The sequence below is a fragment of the Arachis hypogaea genome, chromosome 20 (assembly GCF_003086295.3).
Source record: "Arachis hypogaea cultivar Tifrunner chromosome 20, arahy.Tifrunner.gnm2.J5K5, whole genome shotgun sequence".
Classification (NCBI taxonomy): Eukaryota; Viridiplantae; Streptophyta; class Magnoliopsida; order Fabales; family Fabaceae; genus Arachis; species Arachis hypogaea.
The window spans coordinates 137,156,687-137,166,991 of record NC_092055.1 but is presented as its reverse complement, the minus strand read 5'-3'; the positions used below and the strand labels follow the sequence as shown (position 1 = coordinate 137,166,991).

At 33.3% G+C, this 10,305-nt stretch overlaps 1 non-coding gene across 1 annotated transcript; it reads left to right on the top strand.

Moving 5' to 3' along the window:
- The first annotated feature begins 9,652 nt into the window (after positions 1–9,652).
- On the top strand, positions 9,653–9,771 carry LOC112786943 (5S ribosomal RNA). Its single transcript, XR_003194385.1, has one exon. It is a non-coding gene; the product is annotated as a 5S ribosomal RNA (ribosomal RNA).
- The last annotated feature ends 534 nt before the right edge of the window (positions 9,772–10,305 follow it).

Below are 10,305 nucleotides of genomic sequence, written 5' to 3'. Positions count from 1 at the left end.
TCCTTACTCCTTGAATCAAACCCTGACTGTTCACCCTTACTTATAGTGAGAAGCCTCCAAGGTTGAAACCAAACAAACCAAGCCAATCTTCTTCTTCTTCAAACAGAACCGGTTCGGCCAGAGAGAGAGAGAAGAGATAACTCATGCAAAACCCAGTATGCAATTACCTCTAGTCCTTCCTTGGTCACCACTCTTTATCAATCCGAGCCTTTCATCATTGTTTTGCTCTCCAAGATGAAATTCTGGCCCTTGATGCTTCATGATGATGATAGCTTCATCTGCTCCAATCTCTGCCTCTTCCATCACGTAGCCACTCTAGCTACCTCCTGTGATAGTTGAGCAGAGTCAGAGACAAGCCATCTTCTCCAAGGATCTTCTTCTCTGTTGGCTGAGATCTTCTTCTTCTTTTTGGGTATGAGGAGCCTGAGATTACCTCACCAAATCTTACCATTCTTGGTGATAATCTCAGCCACTACATACTTTCAGTTTATTTTTTCTTGCCATTATTGTGATAGTCTTTTGGTGTGCCTTTCTTTCTTTTCGGTAGCTCAATGTAGCTTCCATGGTTTGCTGGGTAATGTCTGAAAAAGAGGAAAGAATGAATGAGAGAGAAGAAACAATTGAAAGAGAAGCAATTAAATGAATTAAACAAATTAATTGAATAGAAGTTGCTTTTCCTTCCCTGAGTAGCGTGTAGCCTTAATGCCATCAATCATATCAATGACATTCTCTCTCATGTTTCCAATGCTAGCAAATTAAATTTTGAAATCCATCCCAAGAGAAGGATTGGGATCCGTTGGAGGTATGAAGCAATTTTGCTTCCTTTCTTAATAGGTTTCGGATCAAGCATTGGTTCATGTAGCAACAATTATTAATTTGGGCTTGTAGCAATAATAGTTTAATTTTGGCCCAAGTAATGTTACCATTAATTCAGCAATGTAGATCAAAAAGATTTTTGTATCAATGCTGAATGTTAGCTTCAATTTGGGCTTATGATGATTTTTTTGAATTATGGCCCAAATAATCACAAATTGCTTCAGCCACATAATATAGGAATCATTAAACAAGGCTGAATGGTTTTAAGCATATTGGGTTGGCAATAATTCTTTTCCTGTTCGGCCCAATAAGAAAACCTGCATCACAAAATTATTAATTAACATATGTTAAATAAAAACTGAATTAATAATTTTGTAATTAATATAATTAATAATGTTTAGTCATCACAAATATTAATTTAAAGTTTTCCAAACTCATTAGCGGCGACTCGCAAAAAGCTTTGCATAGCAAAAAGCTGAAAGAGCAGCTGCAAATCCAGCTACCAAGAAAGAAATCGCCGACAGACCAGAATGCTCGCAAGCAACGGTTCCAACAAGTACATATACACCAGCACTAGTTGTTGCACCAACACCTAAATTAAAGCCAAAATTAATGAATTAACGATCAAAACAGCTTAGATAAAAAATACCATTGAAGGGCATCCCTTAATACATTGTCATTGTAAATTAGTTTTGTGCATGTATCTAGTTATTGTTACTACTATTTTACTTCGACGGCGTGAAAAATCATCTAAAAAACATATGACATTGGTCGATTAGGTAAAACCTTTTGCACAATCAGTGCATCAAAATTAAATTCCTTAAAGATATAAGAAAATTTTAATTTTTATGTATTCACATAAGGTACATAATAATTAATTAATACAAACAACCAAACATCCACTTGAAAATGAAAATAACCATTCACATACCTATTAAACTAAATATCTAGCATAATTTAATTATATCTACTTGAATCTAATACTAACAAACAAACATCCATTTAACAATGAAAATAACCATCCGCATACCTAATAAAATGAACATCCAACATAATTTAATGTATTTACTTGAATCCAATCCAAACAACTAAACACTTAATAATAAAAATAACCATCCACAGACCTAATAAAATGAACAACCAGCATAATTTAATTTAGTATCCAGAAAATCTGTAATTACATCATTCGTTTCAAGGATTGGAATAATTGCCAAAGGCTTCACATCCACAGCAAAAATGATTTTTGGTTTCCTAAGTGATCCGTCCCTATAAGCTCGGACCCTAACGTCATATCTTGGTTTGACCAACTGCACAAAGTGAAGCACAAAATCAGCGAACCATATCTCGGAATCAACAAACCACTAAGCCCGGATTCTTGGGATACAGATTCACAGAACGGTTACACTACTTCCTTAAATAAAGATCAAGTCTGAGTGACAAAACACAGTCAAAATTTACTACTCACGATAATCGTTGTTAAGATATTATTCCTGCGCATAAACTAACTTAAGCATCGGAGTCCTTTTTGCAGGTACTCCTCACTGCTTGGATGAGGCTTGCACTGGTGGCACGACTCTTGGCAAGAGCATCCGCGCAAGCATCTCAGAAGTTGCCACCGACCTATACCTCGGCCAGAGCCTTAGGCAGGACCATTTGGCGCCCATCGTGGGGATGAAGAGTTTAACTTTACTCCATCCCGTTATTTTGATTTTTATAACCTATCCATATCTACCTTGTACCCCTTTTTTCTTTGTAGAAAGGGAAGCATGACTGATCTCTTGGAGACTCTGCAACATCCTCAAACCAATGCCGACCTCATGGCCGCTAATGCCGCCCTCCTAGCGGAAAATCAGCGGATGGCCGAGCTGTTAGCAACAATGCAGATTAATGGAGAACGGAAGGATGACAACAAAAAAACAAACACCGATCAGCACGAAGAGCATTAGTCAGAGTCCAATGCAAAGACAGGGAAAACACCCTCCAAAACTGGAAGACGATGAACCAACCCGTTTTCCGAAGAAATAATGAATTTCAAAATGCTTAAGAATTTTACACTCCCTATTACTTTAACACCATATAAGGGGATCGGAGATCCTAAAGTTCATGTCACAAAATTCAAGTCTATAATATTCCTCAATAGTGACTCCGATTCCATCCTGTGCCGATCTTTTCCAACTTTTTTAGATGGAGCTGCCTTATTATGGTTTTCTAATTTGCCTACAGGATCCATAACCAGCTTTGATGAGTTTGCCAAGATGTTCATCAATCATTTCGCAGCGTTCAAAATCTATGTGAGAGACTCGGACTACCTCAGCACAATTAAGCAAGGGCAGCACGAAAGCCTAAAAGACTACATGACACGTTTTACAACAGCGGCCATGGAAATCCCTGACCTTAACCCAGAGGTACAGTTGAATGCTATAAAGAGTGGCCTTCGACCTGGAAAATTCCAGGAAGCTATCGCTGTGGCAAAACCAAAGACGTTGGAAGAGTTCCGAGACAAAGCAACTGGACAAATCGAAATAGAGGAGTTTTGCAAAACTCGGAGGAATGAGAGACCACCATCCAGGAAGGAAGAAGAAAGACCTTACAGGTCCCAGAACAAATCTTCCAAAAAACCCTTCAAGCTAGTTCTAAAATTCGATTCATATACCAAGTTCAACACCAAAAGGGAAGACATAATCAAAGAAATCCTTCACAATAAGCTCATAAGCCTAATCTAAGACAAATGCCGGCCAAACATAAGAATTAAACAACAAGTTTCACTCAGGCATTTCATCGAGCATATGGTATATATGCACAATATGTAAACAGGGATTTTGAACTCAATTTAAGCAACAATCAACCCAGAAAAATTAGTCATCAAATATTTTGCAATCCAGAAAGTATCAATCCATTAATCTAAACCTAATCTAAACAATAAAAATAGAATTAAAAAGCAATTAAAATAAATAAACGAAAGAACACAGGAGCAGGGGGAAGCATGGAACTGCGTTGGTGAAAGGGGAAGAATAGAAAGAGAGGGGTAGCAGACACGGGGTTGCAGCGGCACAAAGCTCCACCGCTGCTGGGGTTGCATCGGGGTTTCTCGCCAGGGTTGGGTTTTGCACAGAGAACAGGGGTAGCGTACAGGGGATTCAGGAGAAATGGAAAAAGAGGGAAGAAAAAGAGAAGAGAGGGAAGAGAGAAGGGGTAGGTAACGGTGGTCGCCGGTGGTGATGGCGGTGGTGTCGGATGGAGGGTTGGGGCTGGATTGTAGTCTCAGGGTATGCTGGGTTGAGAGTAAAAAAGAGAAGAGGGTTCAGCGAGAGGAGCGAGAGGAAGATAAGATGAGAGGCTAGTTGCAGAGCCTCAATTCATCAATGTGAAAACTCTGATTTTTTAAATTTAAAATTTAAAAATTATTAGCTATTAATTAGTCATGCCACTAATTAAATTTAGAATTAATTTACTTTTTTAATTCTATCGTTCATATTGTTCAACAATATTGTTAGTTACCTATACTTTTCCATAAGATATTATGTTATGAGTTTTATAAGATCAATATCTAAAAAGAGTCTTACACTGAGAAATTAAGTCTAAAAAAAATTATAAAACCTTGAATTTCTTTATTATTAGTTTAACTTTTTTAGAGATATAATTTATACAACTTTTTTAGTTAGTTTAAACTTTTTTAAAAATATAGTTTTGTAAGAATATTTATAATTAATAAGTTTGAATGCAAGAAACTATCTAGTAGTATTAAGAAGGAGAAAAGCAATAGATGAGAGTCCCACGAGGGGAACCGTTAGATGTCAACCTCAAGCTAAGGTTTAATATTAAAGGTTGGAATTGCATTGCAAGGATAAGTATATGTTTGTGTGTGTTTTCTATATATGCGTATACATGGATGGAGATAGTGGGGGCAATGACTCAATAAATTGGGCTCACAAGGCCAAAACTGAATGGTAATTGTCAATGGTTCTTGTTTTTCGTACAAAGGACGATCACGATATTCATATTTCCACGAGGGGGTAACATGCAACAAGTCACCATTTTTCTTCATCTTTTGTTGTTTTTGGCACCATATGTATCAAGATATAAATAATAGCCCCACAAGCTAATAAGGCTCTCATCAGTTTCTATCTTCCTCAATGTGGCTAAGCACTCACCCAATCACATGCCTTTTTGGGTACCCTCTTTCTAACATATGGCTTACCTAAATGTGGCTTCGGATAACCCCATGAGTTGACAGTAAATGTGTTTATTACTTTTGTTTCTAGCATGGGTATGAGAATATATTAAATAACATATTTTTTAACTAATTTTTAGTATACATATATCATTTTTTATTGATAGCACGCAATTCTCATGTGATCAAGAATCAGAAGCATGAATGTAAGTTGTTACGGACTACCAAAGTCCAGCCCAAGAAGTCGTCGGGTCGGGGCACTGCCCCACCAGACCCAAAATCTCCAGCAAAGGATTTTCACGGGTCAGTCCCTGGCACCCGACTTGAAGTCCAACCGACTTACCACCCCAAGCATGCTATCGCTCGGGTCGAAGTCCCATATGGTCGGTACCCGGCGTCCCGACCAAAGTACGGACGACTCGCTCACGTGGAAGGTGACAGCTCATTCTCTATCAGTGGGCCTAACCATTAATAAGCCCACCCAACATAGTATATAAGGGGAGAGGACAGCTCTCTCCCAAGGTACGTCACATCCTTACCTAATCCTATCACCCCTTAGTACGGATTCTGACTTGATTGTCGGAGTGTCGTTGCAGGTGGCCATCCCCACTCCGTCCCACCTCCAACGTCACCAGAACGCGATTTCCCTCGCTCCACGCCAACTCGGAGTCTCCCCTTCTTTCCTACTCGTCACCTCATGACAACCCGAGAACATCAAGTAACGAACATAAGTCAATGAGTCTTGAAGAAAAGAACAAAAAAGAGGAAAAAACATAATAGACTTGTGTTGCAAGAAAACAGAATGGAATGTGAAATTGAGATTGAATTCTCACTTAACCATTGATTACATTGTGATGAATATATAAGAGGTGTGAATTCTGACTAGCTTAACTAAACACTAATCATAGCTGGCACAACAGACTCTAACAAACTCAAACTATAATGCTAACATTTTGTAACTAACTTTAACCGTAACAACTAACAATACTCACTTATACCCCCTTCCCTCAAACTTAGCTATGGTTGAATTAACCACTCTAACTTTGTCTTTAAATTTGTGAAAGAGGGGATGCAGAAAATAGTTTTGTAAATATGTCTCCAAATTAATCTGTGGAAGAAATATGGACAACATAGAATTCTTGATTGTTCACTATTTTTTGGAGGCATTGAAAATCGATTTCCATATGTTTAAACTTCTTACTCTTACTTAAATAAACATGTGAGATAATTATTAGACTAATTCAAAATAGTTATTCACAAGTTTAATCTTATTTTTAGGTTTATTTGTTATTTAACTGTAACTTTTTCTTCTATAATAAATAAAAAACACTAAGAATTATCAGATTATTAGAATTTATTATTTTTGGCTATTATTTAGTTATTAATTTAATTCTTTTAGTCTAGTAATCTAATAACCTATTTTATTCTATATTTTTAAATATTAGTAACTAACTGATAGCCAAAAACATTCTAATGATACTTTAGCATTTTTCCTAATAAATTTGGTACAATGATCTTAACTTATACTTGAATTTAAATTTACCTAAACCATTCAAAACGTCATCATATATTCCTCGTCATTCAAAATATTAGCAAAGAGGAAAAAAAAAATTAAATTAAAAGAAAAACTTCCCCCATTATCAAAGAAACTCAAATGGGAGACCTTCAAACACATGGGATGTGATGACTTCACCTTGAGCAGTGGAGCCACCAGAGCCACTATAAAAGATGAGAATCTTTTTGTGCAAAGTCTTAGATCATGATGAGTGGTAAATGTATATATCATAAAAAGCATTGCTAATTTTTTCAATCCTCCTTGTTATAACTTAATTATTTTAAAAAGGAGCCACTCAGATAAAGATGTCTAAAACGTCTTTTTTTTTAAAGATATTTTTTAATAATTAAAATTTAATACATATAATTAATTAAATCGTATTATTTTTATCAAAATTAGGTTAGACAAATTAATTTGACCGAAAAATAGTAAATCAAATCTTGAATTAATCTAAATTAATATAATTTTTTTTAATAAAAAATAACTACAATATTCTTATTATAGAAAATAATTAAAATACTCTTATTATATAATATTAATTTTGAGAATCCTAAATTCTATCCCTTTACTTCTCCGCCGTTATAGGGTTAGGATTTAGAGTTTTTAATATATATATATATAATAAAAGTATTTTAGTCATTTTTTATAATAAGAATATTGTAGTCATTTTTTATAAAAAATAATATTAATTTAGTTCGATTCAAGATTTGATTCACCATTTTTTAGTCAAATTAATTTATCTGGCCTAATTTTAATAAAAATAACACGATTTAATTGATTATATGTGTTAAATTTTAATTAGTAAAAAACATCTTTAAAAAAAGACGTTTTAGACGTCTTTATCTAAGTGACTCCCATTCTAAAATGCTGTTTGAATTGCGAATAACATATATTGTGCGTTAATTTCTTTTCATTTTTGTTTGTCTTATATTAAACTTTTATTTTTTAAAATAATAAAGACAACAAGAATCAAATTCTAGTTTTGTTTGTTATAAAAATTTTAAATATGATTTCTTAATATATATTTTTCTTAAAAATTTAATCTATCATGGTATGTGTGTGAACAACTCTATTATCACTCTGTAATAGATATCATTGAGTGAGATTGCACGTTCTTGTAGTATACCTTCAATGTAAATTCCACTAAAATAGATTATTTTTCAGAAATATAATAGAAACCAATAAAAATAATATCCATATATATTAACATGCATAAACAAGCTAATAATTAAGGGGTATAAAATGGAGTTCTACACCTCTACTTTTTCATTTGTTCATTTTTTGGGTATGCACATTTTGTTTAGTTAAATGGTATATATGTTGTGAAATTCAGATATTATTGGACACGTACACTTGGTGGTTGTTGCTTTTTTGTCTTTGTATAATCCTCTTTTTTATTTTAATTTTCTTTTATTTTATAATTTTCAATAAAGCAAAGGGAGCTCTATGCATAGAGTACATAAATGTATCACGATGATTATTAATAGGACAAATTACACCAAAATAAAAGAAATTCACAAAATAGATCATAAAAATATAATTATTTATATGTCTTTTTTTATTAATTTAAATTTTTTTAAAAAAATTTATTTTATAGTATTAAAATTTTTATAATAAAAAAATCTAAAATTCGATTCTTGTTGTCTTCAAAAGAAGAAAAACAAAAGATAGAAGAAAAAAAAGGATTATTAAACAAACCCAAAAAAGACTATTATTAAAAAAAACGTCTTAAGAATTTTTAAAATAGTGATTTCATGATAATATCTAAATGTTATTGTTAAATAATTTTGTTAAGAAACCAATTTTTTGAAAACAACAATTGTTAGCAAAGTAGTGTATGAATAAAGATTAAAAGAGAAAAGTATAATTTATAGAGAAAAAATGTTCTTTGATATCGGCTAAAAAGGTTTTTTTTTTTTTTTATAGTCAAAATGCAACTAATTAATTTAACATGAAAAGTATGACTCTTATTCTTAATGCAATTTTTTTTTCTTTCATTTTAAAGCTCAAACTAAAAAATACGAACTAAAAGAGATACAATACCTGTCACTTAATCAATTAATTATTAACTTTACAAGTATTGGGAGGTGAGTTATGTTGTTGTGAGCTTGTTTAACTAGTTAAGCCTACATGCATGCACTTACGTACGTGCATTCATAGGTGGATTGCATTTGCATTTGTTGTTATTGAAAGGAGAGCTGGTGGAGTCAGACTTATAAATCTTATCAATCATGCCAAAAGTCAACTATGCAATAATCAACCTATTTAATACTTTAGCCAACAAATAAATAAAATTAATTCATAATTTTTTTAAATCATTCTTTTTATCTCCTTTTTTCACTCCTCCTTCTTTCTAACATAACAGTTACACATATCACTACTAATAAAATTGTGAATTGAAAGAATAGAAAAAAAAAAAAAAAAAACATGAAAGAAATTTTTATTAATTGTTATTTGATTGAATTATAAAGATATATATATAAGGGAGTTCTTTGGTGGCCAAGAATATAGTGACCAAGAAAGACCAAGTTTTGACTGACTTATATAAAGAGGACAAGTGGCAACAATAATAATTATGAATGATTCTATTAGGTGTGTGAGTGCTATATGTATTGCAGGGTATATTTGTAATTACATCTTTAAAAAAGTGCTCCATGTATATGGGCTTTATATGTAATTGGACAAAAACAAACATCATATAATTGCTATTTTTTTAAAATTAATCTAATATAAAGTGTTATCTAATTCTTCTTGACAAAATATTTTCTCAAATAATTATTAAAGTTTTTTTCAAAAAAATTTATTATTTAATTAGATAAAATGTATTTCAAAAATAAAAATTTCATTAAAGTGATGAGAGTAGTTTTAATGGTTACGTACATAATTACTATTTACTATTAATTGAAAAATATTAGCTAAATATTTATATTATATATTTTAAATTATGAAATAGATAAATATGAAATATGCGTAGACAATTATTTATTAAATATACCACATGTTGTTATAAAATTATTTTATAATTATTCACGTTATTTTATCAAATTATGCTACTATTCTTATTAGAGAAATGCTAAGAAAATATTATAATTTATTTTTTTAGCTATCATTTGTGCGATCATACCAGCACAAAAGCACCGGATTCCATAAGAACTCCGCAGTTAAACGTGCTTGGGCGAGAGTAGTACTAGGATGGGTGACCTCCTAGGAAGTCCTTGTGTTGCACCTCTTTTAAACTCCGCCTATGTTACATTTGCGGTACATAGCCGGTCCCAAGCCCGGATAAAGGAGGAGGGTTGTGTTAGGTCTTCGGCAACCAACATAAAAATATAGCCGAACCCCCATGACATGAATCAAAGACATTATTGCGCTAAAGCTAGGTCGTTTCCCGGAAGCAACGCGCCGTATGGCTCGAGTACGGTGTCGAAGCAAGAGCCGCTGCATCGGTGCCCGGATGTAGTGTTAAATGAGCAAGGGTTCTCGCGTTTTCGTGAACGGACGAGGGTAAATAAGCTAGTTCACAAAGGAAAAGGTAAAGGTCGAAGCGACAGAAGGTTGAGATTTGGGACATGGAACATAGGCACTCTAACAGGAAAGTCCATGGAGGTGGTGGACACCATGACAAGGAGGAAGATTAACATTATGTGCCTACAAGAAACGAAATGGGTTGGTGCAAAGGCTAGGGAGTTGGATACTTCTGGTTTCAAACTTTGGTATACAGGAAAGGTGAAGAATAGGAATGGGGTTGGAATAATTGTGGATA